An 11,804-nucleotide genomic window follows, 5' to 3' on the forward strand; every position below is an offset into this window, starting at 1 on the left:
TATTCTCAATGCAGCCAGTCACACCGAGCAACTTGTCCCCCCGTCATCCGAAGCTCGAAAAAGTACATAAGCCTGTTGGGGCCTCATTGACTTTAATAGACGTGCCGAAAAACGCTTGAAAAAAACAGTTGCCTGCATTTTTCAGGGACTTTGATTTAAACATTTTATGTGCAATTCTTTTCCTCTACTACAAGTTGTGCAAAAATCCTGCATAAAAAAAAGTGGAAATCACCTGTCTACACTCATGGTAAGGCCTCGCGGCCCCAATGGTCCTTGTTGTGGCAAGACTGCATCTGAGAGCCCAGGTGGATGGGGACAGTGTTGCCAACCTCCCGAAGTTACATTTACTGACGGGTTGGCAAAAATTTACTGACGGGACCAATTTATTTTACTGGAACAACACATGGAATTTACTGACAGAGCCACATTTTTTACTGACCAAAATGACGGTTTTCTGTGCAAATATCAAGATTTAAGCTACAAACATGTGCTTAAGGTATAACAAAAGGCAAAAAAACGTATTTCTCCATTTACATGAAGGTCAGGTAAATATAACCCAACACCGAGTTCCCCTTCACATCAGAGTCTGCAGATTTCCCCTTTACAGTGCAAGGGGAACACTGCAGACTCTGATGTAAAAGGGAACCCTGCAGACTCTGATGTAAAAGGGAACCCTGCAGACTCTGATGTAAAAGGGAACCCTGCAGACTCTGATGTAAAAGGGAACACTGCAGACTCTGATGTAAAAGGGAACCCTGCAGACTCTGATGTAAAAGGGAACCCTGCAGACTCTGATGTAAAAGGGAACCCTGCAGACTCTGATGTAAAAGGGAACACTGCAGACTCTGATGTAAAAGGGAACCCTGCAGACTCTGATGTAAAAGGGAACCCTGCAGACTCTGATGTAAAAGGGAACCCTGCGGACTCTGATGTAAAAGGGAACACTGCGGACTCTGATGTAAAAGGGAACACTGCGGACTCATGAAAATGGGAAAATCGTGGACTCTGATGTAAAAAGGGAACAGTGCAGACTCTAATGTAAAAGGAAACCCTGCAGACTCTGATGTAAAAGGGAACACTGTGGACTCTGATGTAAAAGGGAACCCTGCAGACTCTGCTGTAAAAAGGAAAACTGTGGACTCTGATGTAAAAGGGAACACTGTGGACTCTGATGTAAAAGGGAACCCTGCAGACTCTGCTGTAAAAGGGAACACTGTGGACTCTGATGTAAAAGGGAACCCTGCAGACTCTGCTGTAAAAAGGAAAACTGTGGACTCTGATGTAAAAGGGAACACTGTGGACTCTGATGTAAAAAGGGAACACTGTGGACTCTGATGTAAAAAGGGAACACTGTGGACTCTGATGTAAAAAGGGAACACTGCGGACTCTGATGTAAAAGGGAACACTGCAGACTCTGATGTAAAAGGGAACACTGCAGACTCTGATGTAAAAGGGAACACTGCAGACTCTGATGTAAAAGGGAACACTGCAGACTCTGATGTAAAAGGGAACACTGCAGACTCTGATGTAAAAGGGAACCCTGCAGACTCTGATGTAAAAGGGAACCCTGCAGACTCTGATGTAAAAGGGAACCCTGCAGACTCTGATGTAAAAGGGAACCCTGCAGACTCTGATGTAAAAGGGAACCCTGCAGACTCTGATGTAAAAAGGAAAACTGCGGACTCTGATGTAAAAGGGAACACTGTGGACTCTGATGTAAAGCAGAACTCTGATGTAAGGGGGAATGCTGTTGACGTTGGTGTAAGGGGGTATCTGGTCACCAGAGCCCCCCTCCCCCTTACACAAAAGTTCACAGAGTTCTCGTTTACATCAGAGTTCTCGTTTACATCAGAGTTCTCGTTTACATCAGAGTTCTCGTTTACATCAGAGTTCTCGTTTACATCAGAGTTCTCGTTTACATCAGAGTTCTCGTTTACATCAGAGTTCTCGTTTACATCAGAGTTCTCCTTTACATCAGAGTTCTCCTTTACATCAGAGTTCTGCTTTACATCAGAGTTCTCCATGGATACATACGTGTGATGGTTTGGCATTAATCTCGCCCAGTTGGGAAGTCCACCTTTTGGTGTTAGGATGTTTCTAAGGCCTGGTTCACACCTATGCAGTTTGCATATTCCGGGTGCATTTTGTGTTTTTCAATCCTCGTTTTTGATCCATTGAAGTCTTTGGAACTAAAAACCAGAAAAAAAAAAGTCCCCGACCCTTTCCATGAAATGCACAGATGTGAACGTGACCCATAGGAAATCATTTGTAGTGTGTTTCTGCAAAACCGAAAACGCACAAAAAAAAAATGCATAGGTGTGAACCAGGCTTAAAAACGGATTGTTTCATCGATCTGTATTACGATCATTTCTACAACACACACACACAGATACAGTATATTATTGATCAATCAGACAAAAATACTGCCATGACCAACCGGCAGAAACAAAATCAATTATGAATTTGCTGGAGGATCCAATGGAGGGGGGGGGGGGTGTTCGGATTTTTATTCAATTCAATTGGTTTAGTCACACTGAATCATTGGCTGATTGGTTGTTGAATTTTTTTTTTCAGTAGGGTGGGGGAGGAGAAGATTTATATAGCTATCTATGCCCTCATTTGGGGGGGGGGGGATTCTGCACACTTCCTGGGTGTCAGACATAATATGAAGAACAGGAAATATCCATGAAGGGAAAGTTCCACTTGTTTGCATCCCCTTCCCCCCCCCCCCCACATTTGGCATTTTTTTTGGGGGGGGGAGCGGGTACCTGGTTTTTACCTGCTCCCAGTTTTGCTCAGATGAGTTGCAGCGATCTGAGCCGGAAGTTTGCCCCCCCTCCCCTCGCAGTCTTCTGGGACACATCACAGGTCCCAGAAGACTACGGGACCATTCACAAAGCTCAGCATGGCTCGCGCATGCGCAGTTGGAAACCTGGCTGTGAAGCCGCAAGGCATCACTGCCGGTTTCCCTTACTTGAGATGCCGCTACCTGCAACCAAAGCCAAATTGAAGAATTGGCTCCGGTGAGGACATCGCTGGATCCCTGGACAGGTAAGTGTTGTACAGTATATGTATCTGCTGACTTTTATTTTTTTTTGGGGGGGGGGGGGGGAGCCTGGATCTCCACTTTAGAACCTTGAAAAATTTGGGCCTGGGCTGGCCTTTAATTTCTCCGAAGCGCGCGTGCAAGCGGCTTACCCACGAGCCATCCGTCCGGCATCTGCCTCTGCGTGAACTTGTCGTAAAGGGCGGACTGTCGTAGGATGTAGGAGTTGTGGCAGCTGCCCGGAAAGGCGGCATTGACGCTCATGATGCGCAGGTGGGAATCGCACACCACCTGCACGTTGAGGGAGTGGAAGTCCTTCCAGTTGCGGAACACCTCCTCCCTCTCCCGTGGCGGCGCCAGGGCGATGTGGGTACAGTCGATGGCGCCCAGGCAGTTCGGCATCCCCCCCAGCAGGAAGAAGTCCTGCTTCACCCTCTGCCAGTCCGCCGAGGACGACGGGAAGTGGATGAGGCGCCTGGAGTGCTTGAGGATGGCCTCCACCACCTGCTTGAGGATCCTGGAGAAGGTCGGCTGGCTCATGCCGATGAGGAGCGAGGTGACCGGCTGGAAGGTGGCGTTGCCCAGGAAGTACAAGACCGCCAGCAGCTTGCACATCCCGGGCAGAGCCTTGTTCCTCCTGGTCTGTGGCTCCAGGTCCTCCCCGACCAGGTCGAAGAGCTCTTGGATGGCAGAGCGGTTGAGCCGGTACCTCCTCACCACCTCATCGTCGGACAGCTCGTCCAAGAGGTACGCACGCCTCCTGAACATGCGGGGCTGCCGGACTCTCACGGGCGCCAAAGGACTCGGGGCCCCCCCTTCGGCGTCCGCGGGGGGCTGCTGGGCCTCCTCCCCGAGAGAGCCTTCGGCTGCTGTCATCTGCAGGACATCGCTATCGTCCTGAGAGCTGGTCATTGTTCCCACGACGAGCCTTGCTGCCTGGGGCCTGGGGAACAATGTCTGTGTAATGTGGGCTGGCTTTCACCACAACACAACCATCCCCCTAAACTATGGTGTCCAGGCGTGGGACACAAAGGTCTCGCCTGCGTTTTCTCAGACAGTACGACCCTACGGGGGCTCGGAAAAAGGTCCTCCAAACCCGTTCAGTGTGCAGAAATGAGGAGTAATCCTCTAATTGTTGGGATCTGTGATGGAATGAGACATGTGATTACCTTCTGCTCTATGAAGGCTGCACGCTGCTACTTTTCTGCATTCTTCTGGGGGGGGGGGGGCCCATACACACTTCGATAAATGATCGATTTCTTTTCTGATTGAATCTCTCCCAATAGGGATAATTCATCTATAGTCCACAACCCATTTGATTGATATGCAACACACGGGGAAGTGGATTTTGATTGATAGTTGGATATACTGTACCATCGTGAGTTATCAGTCGAATCTCTGCTTTCCCCATGCAAAGCCAAAATCTCATCGATCATAACATGATCGAATGCATGAACAAACCCCAGAGTCCAGATAGCAGCACACAGCCAATAAGGAACTACAAGTCCCAGCAAACCCAATATCCACATAGCAGCACAGGGTCCATAAGGAACTTCGAGTCCCATTAGTCCCTCAGCCCAGATAGCAGCAATATGAAACTACGTTGTACAGGTCTCAGCAGTACACAGTCAATACACAACTAAAAGTCCCATCAGTCCCATTGGCTGGCCAATACGGTTCTACAATTCCCAGCAGTCCCTGTATCCTGATAGCAGCACACAGCCAATACGGAACTACAAGTTCTATCAGTCCCAGTGTCCAGCTAATACAGGACTACAAGCCCTAGCGGTCCCAGTGTCCCGCTAATACAGGACTACAAGTCTCAGCAATCCCAGTGTCCAAATAGCAGCACACAGTTAATGCAAAACTACAAGTCCCCGCAGTCCCAGTGTCCTGATAGCTGCATACATCCAATATGGAACTACAAGTCCCAGTGTCCGCATAGCAGCAAAGAGCCAATATAGAACTACACCTCGCAGCAATCCCAGTGTCCGGATAGCAGTACATAGGCAATATGGAACTACAAGTCCCAGCAGTCCCAGTGTCCTGATAGCAGCATACAGCCAATATGGAACTACAAGTCCCAGCAGTCCCAGTGTCCTGATAGCAGCATACAGCCAATATGGAACTACAAGTCCCAGCAATCCCAATATCCACATAGCAGCATACAGTCAATATGGACCTACAAGTCCCAGCAGTCCCAGTGTCCTGATAGCAGCATACAGCCAATGTGGAATTACAAGTCCCAGCAATCCCAGTGTCCAGAAACCAGCACACAGCCAATATGAAACTACAAATCCCAATAGTTCCTGTGTCCAGATACCAGCATACAGTCAATATTGGACTACAAGTCCCAGCAGTCCCGGGGTCCTTATAGCAGCAAACAGCCAATATGAAACTACAAATCCAAACTGTCCCTTGTAGTTCCATATTAGCCGCATACAGCCAATAGGGAACTACAAATCCAAGCAGCCCCAGTGTACTGATATCAGCATACAGCAAATATGGAACGGCAAGTCCCAGAAGTCCCTTAGTCCTGATAGCAGCATGCAGCCAATAGTGAACTACAAGTCCCAGCAGTCTTTGTGTCCTGATAGCAGCACACAACCAATATGGAACTACAAGTCCCTGCAGTCCTGATAGAGGCTAATACGGGACTACAAGTCCCAATAATCCTAGTGGCCAAATAGCAGCACACAGTCAATGCAAAAACTCCCAGCAGTTCCGGCATCCAAATAGCAGGATACAGCCCACAGTAAAATACTAGTCCCAGTAGTCCCTGTGTCCTGATAGCAGCACGCAGCCAATACAGTGCTACAAGTCACATCAGTCACAGTGACCAGCTAATAGAGGACTACAAGTCCCAGTGTTCAAATAACAGCATATAGCCAATAGGAAACTACAATTCCCAGCAGTCGCTGTGCCCTGATAGCACACAGCCAATACAGTGCTACAAGTCCAATCAGTTACAGTGACCAGCTAATGCAGGACTACGAGTCCCAGCAGTCGCAGTGTCCAGATAGAAGCATGCAGCCAATATAGAACTATAAGTCACAACAATCTCAGTATACAAATAGCAGCATACAGCTGATAGGGAGCTACAAGTCCCAGCAGGTCTTGTGTCCTGATAGCAGCAGCCAATACAGAACTAGGAGTAGGGTAGGAGACACTGTGGTAGACATGGTGGCTGTGTAGGGGATGAGGTTTCTGGAGGAGGCTGAGGGGCACTGTGAGACACTGTTGGGGTTGTGGAATAAGTTAGGAGACCCTGTAACAGACTTGGTGGCTGTGTAGGGTATGAGGTTTCTGGAGAGGGCTGAGGGGTACTGTGGGACACTGTTAGGTTTGTGGAGTAGGTTAGGAGACTGTAGTAGACATGGTGGACGTGTAGGGGATGAGGTTTCTAGAGGGGGGCGTGGGGCACTGTTGGGGTTGTGGAGTAGGCTAGGAGACTCTGTGGCAGAATTGGTAGTCGTGTAGGGGATGAGGCTTCTGGAGGAGGCTGAGGGCACTGTAAGACACTGTTGGGGTTGTGGAGTAAGTTAGGAGACTTTGTAACAGACTTGGTGGTCATGTAGGGGAGGAAGTTTCTGTAGGAGGTTGAGAAGCCCTGTGGGACACTGTTGGGATTGTGGAGTAGGTTAGGAGAGTCTGTAACAGACTTGGTGGCCGTGTAGGGGATGAGGTTTCTGGAGGGGGCTGTGGGGTACTGTGGGACATTGTTGGGGTTGTGGAGTAGGTTAGGAGACTCTGTAGCAGACTTAGTGGCCGTGTAGGGGGTGAGGTTTCTGGAGGTGGCTGAGGGATACTGTGGGACACTGTTGGGGTTGTGAAGTAGGTTAGGAGACTTAGTAGACACAGTGGATGTGTAGGGGGTGAGGTTTCTGGAGGGAGCTGAGGGGCACTATTGATGTTGTGGAGTAGGTTAGGAGACTCTGTGGCAGATTTGGTGGCCTTGTAGGGGATGAGGCTTCTGGAGGAGGTCGAGGAGCACTGTGGGACACTGTTAGGATTGTGGAGTAGGTTAGGAGACTCTGTAGTAGACTTGGTGGCCATGTAGGGGACAAGGTTTCTAGAGGGGGCTGAGGGATAATGTGGGACACTGTTGGAGTTGTGGAGTAGGTTAGGAGACTCTGTAGCAGACTTGGTGGCCATGTAGGGGATGAGATTTCTGGAGGGGGGTGAGGGTTACTGTGGGAGACTGTTGGGGTTGTTGAGTAGGTTAGGAGGCAATAGTAGACATGATGGACGTGTAGGGGATGAGGTTTCTGGAGGGGGCTGAGGGGCACTGTTGGCGTTGTGGAGTAGGTTAGGAGACTCTGTAGCAGACTTGGTGGCTGTATAGGGGATGAGGCTTCTGGAGGAGGCCGAGGAGCACTGTGTGACACTGTTGGGGTTGTGGAGTAGGTTAGGAGACTGTAGTAAACATGGTGGACGTGTAGGGGATGAGGTTTCTGGAGGGGCTGAGGGGCACTGTTGGGGTTGTGGAGTTAGTTAGGAGACCCTGTAGCAGACTTGGTGGCCATGTAGGGAATGTGGTTTCTGGAGGGGGCTGAGGAGTACTGTGGGACACTGTTGGGATTGTGGAGTAGGTTAGGAGACTCTGTAGCAGACTTGGTGGCCATGTAGGGGACGAGATTTCTAGAGGGGGCTGAGCAATAATGTGGGACACTGTTGGCATTGTGGAGTAGGTTAGGAGACTCTGTAGCAGACTTGGTGGCCATGTAGGGGATGAGGCTTCTGAGGGAGTTTGAGGAGCACTGTGCAACACTGTTGGGGTTGTGGAGTAGGTTAAGAGATTGTAGTAGACATGGTGGATGTGTAGGTGATGAGGTTTCTGGAGGGGGGCTGAGGGGCAATGTTGGGGTTGTGGAGTAAGTTAGGAGACCATGTAGCAGGCTTGGTGGCCATGTAGTGGATGCGTTTTCTGGAGGGGGCTGAGGGGTACTGTGGGACACTGTTGGGGTTGTGAAGTAGGTTAGGAGACTCTGTAGCAGACTTGGTGGCCGTGTAGGGGATGAGGTTTCTGGAGGAGGTGAGGGGCACTGTGGGACACTGTTGGGGTTGTGGAGTAGGTTAGGAGACTCTGTAGTAGACAGGATGACCGTGTAGGGGATGAGGTTTCTGGAGAGGGCTGAGGGGCACTGTTGGAGGCTGGGGGCATTATGGAGGGCTTTGCAGCAGGCTGGGGGCTCTCTACGGTCCATGGGACACTGTTGTCTACTTTTGGGGGTTGGAGTGCACTATGGGAGCTGGGAGGCAGTATAGGAGGACAAGAGATCTGCAGTTGACTTGAGGCCTGGGAACAGGCCACTGTTCTATATAATCTCCCAATAAACTTGCTCTTGGACAAACTGGGCTAGACAAGTGGCGACCCATCACAAACACATCTGAAACCCAATTTGAGTCCCGACCTCAGTTTTAGAAACACTGATGTGGAGGAACTATTAAAACAATTCAGGTTGATGTGGAAACCTAACTGGTGTTCAACTGCATTGCAGCTTGTTCTAAATTATAAGGCACGTCCGATTTTTAGGAAATTTGATACAATGCCAGTGATTTCAGTGGGCTGCCTAAATGGGCAACAGACAGTGCCTTGAAAAAATATTCATACCCCTTAAAATTTTCCACATTTTGTCATGTTACAACTAAAAACATAAACGTATTTTTATTGGGATTTTATGTGATAGACCAACACAAAGTGGCACATAATTGTGAAGTGGAAGGAAAATGTTAAATGGTTTTCATTTTTTTTTTACAAATAAATATCTGAAAAGTGTGGCGTGCATTTGTATTCATCCCCCTTTACTCTGATACCCCTAACTAAAATATAGTGCCTTTAGAAGTCACCTAATTAGTTAATAGAGTCCACCTGTGTGTAATTTAATCTCAGTATAAATACAGCTGTTCTGTGAAGCCCTCAGGGGTTTGTTAAAGAACCTTAGTGAATAAACCGCATCATGAAGGCCAAGGAACAGAACAGACAGGTCAGGGATAAAGTTGTGTAAAAGTTTAAAGCAGGGTTAGGTTATAAAATAATTTCCAAAGCTTTGAACATCTCACAGAGCTCTGTTCAATCCATCATCCGAAAATAGAAACCGCAAACCTACTAATACATGGCCGTCCACCTAAACTGACAGGCCAGGCAAGGAAAGCATTCATCAGAGAAGCAGCCAAGAGGCCCATGGTAACTCTAGAGGAGCTGCAGAGAACCACAGCTCAAATTTGAATTTGTCCACAGGACAACTATTAGTCGTGCACTCCACAAATCTGGCCTTTATGGAATAGTGGCAAGAAAAATACCTTTGTTAAATTGAAAGCCATAAGAAGTCCTGTTTGCAGTTTGCGATAAGCCATGTAGGGGACACAGCAGACATGTGGAAGAAGGTGCTTTGGTCAGATGAGACCAAAATTGAACTTTTTGGCCTAAAAGCAAAACACTATGTGTGGCAGAAAACTAACACTGCACATCACCCTGAACACACCATCCCCACCGTGAAACATGGCGGTGGCAGCATCATGTTGTGGGGATGCTTTTCTTCAGCAGGGACAGGGAAGCTGATCAGAGTTGATGGGAAGATGGATGGAGCAAAATACAGGGCAATCTTAGAAGAAAACCTGTTAGAGTCTGCAAAAGACTTGGGACTGGGGTGGAGGTTCACCTTCCAGCAGGACAACGACCCTAAACATACAGCCAGAGCTACAATGGAATGGTTTAGATCAAAACAGATTTATGTGTTAGAATGGCCCAGTCAATGTCCAGACCTAAATCCAATTGAGAATCTGTGGCAAGACTTGAAAATTGCTGTTCACAGACGTTCTCCATCCAATCTGACAGAGCTTGAGATATTTTGTAAAGAAGAATGGGCAAAAATGTCCCTCTCTGGATGTGCAAAGCTGGTAGAGACATCCCCAAAAAGACTTGCAGCTGTAATTGCAGTGAAAGAAGGTTCTACAAAGTATTGACTCAGGGGGGCGCCATACAAATGCACCCCCCACACTTTTCAGATATGTATTTGTAAAACATTTTAAAAACCATTTATCATTTTCCTTCCACTTCACAATTATGTGCCTCTTTGTGTTGGTCTATCACATAAAATCCCAATAAAATACATTTACGTTTTTGGTTGTAACATGACAAAATATGAAAAATTTCAAGGGGTATGAATACTTCTTTAAGGCACTGTAACATACGTTAACGCGCAGGGAGAATGTAAATCTGGACTGAACGCCTTTAGATCTTTGCCTCTTCGGTGTCTTGGAGCAGAGCGTGTCAGGGAAGTATGATGAGGAGCTTCATTCCGCATGAGAATATAAATACCCAACTGATAAAATCTTCCTAATGAGCGTCCGGGGCTGGAAATAGAGACTCAGAGGAACCAGACAATTCAAATACACATGAGCCCTCACCAATCCCAGCCAGGAATGCAAACAGTGAATGGAGTCAGCCATAAGTCAGGACAGGTCAAAGAGACATAACAAAAAGACAGTTATACTTGTGAAAGTTATATTATGGCCCCCGCATGACACTATTTATTACAGGTATCTGTATAGTGCTGACAATTTACATAAAATACTTTAAATCAGCCCCTGCCCCTGAAGAGCTTACACTCTAAGGTCCCTATCTCACATACTGTACATACAGTATCTCACAAAAGTGAGTACACCCCTCACATTTTTGTAAATATTTTATTCTATCTTTTCATGTGACAACATTAAAGAAATGACACTTTGCTACAATGTAAAGTAGTGAGTGTACAGCTTGTATAACAGTGTAAATTTGCTGTCCCCTCAAAATAACTCAACACACAGCCATTAATGTCTAAACCGCTGGCAACAAAAGTGAGTACACCCCTAAGTGAAAACGTCCAAATTGGGCCCAATTAGCCATTTCCCCTCCCCGGTGTCATGTGACTCGTTAGTCTTACAAGGTCTCAGGTGTGAATGGGGAGCAGGTGTGTTAAATTTGGTGTTATCGCTCTCACTCTCTCATACTGGTCACTGGAAGTTCAACATGGAACCTCATGGGAAAGAACTCTCTGAGGATCTGAAAAAAAAGAATTGTTGCTCTACATAAAGATGGCCTAGGCTATAAGAAGATTGCCAAGACCCTGAAACTGAGCTGCAACATGGTGGCCAAGACGGTTTAACAGGACAGGTTTCACTCAGAACAGGCCTCACCATGGTCCACCAAAGAAGTTGAGGTCACGTGCTCAGCGTCATACCCAGAGGTTGTCTTTGGGAAATAGACGTATGAGTGCTGCCAGCATTGCCGCAGAGGTTGAAGGGGTGGGGGGTCAGCCTGTCAGTGCTCAGACCATACGCCACACACTGCATCAAATTGGTCTGCATGGCTGTCGTCCCAGAAGGAAGCCTCTTCTAAAGATGATGCACAAGAAAGCCTGCAAACAGTTTGCTGAAGACAAGCAGACTAAGGACATCAATTACTGGAACCATGTCCTGTGGTCTGATGAGGCCAAGATAAACTTATTTGGTTCAGATGGTGTCAAGTGTGTGTGGCGGCAACCAGGTGAGGAGTACAAAAACAAGTGTGTCTTGCCTACAGTCAAGCATGGTGGTGGGAGTGTCATGGTCTGGGGCTGCATGAGTGCTGCCGGCACTGGGGAGCTACAGTTCATTGAGGGAACCATGAATGTCAACATGTACTGTGACATACTGAAGCAGAGCATGATCCCCTCCCTTTGGAGATTGGGCCGCAGGGCAGTATTCCAACATAACAACCCCAAACACACCTACA

The sequence above is a fragment of the Aquarana catesbeiana genome, linkage group LG02 (assembly GCF_042186555.1).
Source record: "Aquarana catesbeiana isolate 2022-GZ linkage group LG02, ASM4218655v1, whole genome shotgun sequence".
Taxonomy (NCBI): domain Eukaryota; kingdom Metazoa; phylum Chordata; class Amphibia; order Anura; family Ranidae; genus Aquarana; species Aquarana catesbeiana.